The 2166-nt window shown below is 48.4% G+C and overlaps 1 long non-coding RNA gene across 1 annotated transcript; it reads right to left on the bottom strand.

Moving 5' to 3' along the window:
* Positions 1-550: 550 nt before the first annotated feature.
* LOC135564409 (uncharacterized) lies at positions 551-1341 on the bottom strand. The gene is made up of 2 exons (XR_010460996.1): positions 946-1341; positions 551-811 (listed from the first exon to the last, which is right to left on the bottom strand). It is a non-coding gene; the product is annotated as an uncharacterized LOC135564409 (long non-coding RNA).
* Positions 1342-2166: the final 825 nt, after the last annotated feature.

The following is a 2166-nucleotide window of genomic DNA, read 5'->3' as shown; positions in this document are numbered from 1 at the left end:
TTAGTCCAATCAACTTAAGCTAAATATGATGTGGCTGTCTGTAGTTCTGATGTGTGTGTGTGTGTGTGTGTGTGTGTGTGTGTGTGTGTGTGTGTGTGTGTGTGTGTGTGTGCGAGTTTGTGCAAGTAGAAAAATATGTTGACTCACAATATTTGTAAATATACGCCAATGCCATCCTCCTCTCTTTCATGTTGATGAAATCTATCACTCTGTCATAGAATATATGCTTTTATTTTTTGTTGTCCTAGACTACCTGGCTAAAATGCTTGCTCGCTAGCCTAACTTTAATTCATTCATATTAGCTAGCTAACATTAGTCTTCTACATCTAGCTACAAATTGAACTTCCATCCTCTCAGGCCAGGGGCACAACAATGTATGAATTAATGGTTGGATCAGAATCACAGTTATAATCATTGGCCTGTACGGAGAATTAAGTAAAACCATGGCTAAGTTAGGAAAAGTACAACTTCAGCTAGCTAGTGTGAGCGTACCAAGTAATTAGGCGTCACTCTAAAGCGGGAAGGTGGAATAAACGAGTCAGGAAAAAGGTTTTTCTGATTGAACACGGTTCTCTATTGAGAGTATTTTGTCAACAAAAACATTCAAACATAATCAATGAAAAATCTTCCAAGGAAAAACACACATCTTCTTCTCCAGATGAAACAAGAACACAATAGGATAATCTTTAAACTACAACAAACATAAATCACGGTTTTGTCACCGTCTTAGTGGTTCTTTCAGCACAGCTTCTCTCTCTCGGTGGCCATCTTCCAGAGATAGTTTCCCCTCTCTCTTCTGGTTCCATTCTCTCTTTTATAGGGGAAGGAGAGTATCTCATTAGTACCGTCAGCTGTGCTTAATTGACTCTGGTTACCTTGTCTCCCAGGCTCTGTTGGGCAACTATCCATGAGCCCAGCCTGCCCTCTAGTGGTCCGTCCACATACCTTCCCCCCCAGGACCGAACCGGAGGGTCGGGCGCCAGACGCACCGTCTTGGTCGCGTCGGGACAGCGCGTCTGCATTCCCGTTCCTCGATCCGGCCCTGTGGATGACATGGAAAGAGAATGGTTGTAAAGACAAAAACCATCTGGCTATTCTGTTGTTATTGTTTCTCTTACCAGCCATCCACGTGAGGGGCGCATGGTCAGTAACTAATGCAAACCTCCGACCCAGTAGGTAGTACCGGAGATAATCGAGGGCCCACTTGATGGCTAAGGCCTCTTTCTCTACGGTCGCATACCTCTGTTCCTGATCGCTGAGTTTCCTACTAATGAAGAGAATCGGCTTCTCTGCTTCACCTTTACCCCGAGCTAGTACGGCCCCGAGCCCTGTATCCGAGGCGTCGACCTGCACAATGAACTCTTGTGAGAAGTCCGGAGCCTGTAGAACGGGATCAGAACACAGGCCATCTTTTAACAATTGAAAGGCCTCTTCCGTCTCGTCTTTCCACTCTACCTGGTTTGGCAGATTTTTCCTGATGAGGTTTGTGAGGGGGTTGGCAATGGTTGCATATCCCGGGATAAAACGGCGATAATATCCTGTTATCCCTAAGAAGGCCCGAACGTCTCGCTTGGTCCGGGGTCGAGGCCAGTCACGAATTGCCCTGGTCTTCTCTGCCTGTGGGCGTATTTTCCCATTCCCCACGGTGTACCCCAGGTATTCCGCTTCGGACAAACCCAGGCAGCATTTATTTGGATTGGCTGTCAACCCTGTGGCTTCCAAACTCACGAGCACCGCCCGTAATCGCAGGAGGTGACTATCCCAGTCCTCGCTGTGGATGACCACATCGTCTATGTACGCCGCTGCATACTCTTGATGGGGCCGTAGAATGGCATCCATGAGGCGTTGGAAGGTTGCAGCGGCACCGTGCAGTCCGAAGGGCATCCTCACATACTGGAAAAGCCCCTCTGGAGTGGCGAAGGCAGTCTTTGGGCGATCCTCCGGAGCCACCGGCACTTGCCAATATCCCTTCGTCAAATCCAGGGTAGTGATGAACTTGGCCTTTCCTAAGCGCTCCAAGAGTTCATCCACGCGGGGCATGGGATACGCATCGAATGTAGAGATGGAATTCACGCCCCTAAAGTCGTTGCAGAGTCTCATACTACCATCGGATTTGGGGACCAGGACTATGGGACTGGACCACTCACTCGTCGAGGGCTCGATCAC

This window comes from Oncorhynchus nerka, linkage group LG24 (assembly GCF_034236695.1).
Source record: "Oncorhynchus nerka isolate Pitt River linkage group LG24, Oner_Uvic_2.0, whole genome shotgun sequence".
Taxonomy (NCBI): domain Eukaryota; kingdom Metazoa; phylum Chordata; class Actinopteri; order Salmoniformes; family Salmonidae; genus Oncorhynchus; species Oncorhynchus nerka.
Note: the sequence above shows the minus strand (reverse complement) of the source record. Positions and strands in the feature narration are given on the sequence as shown.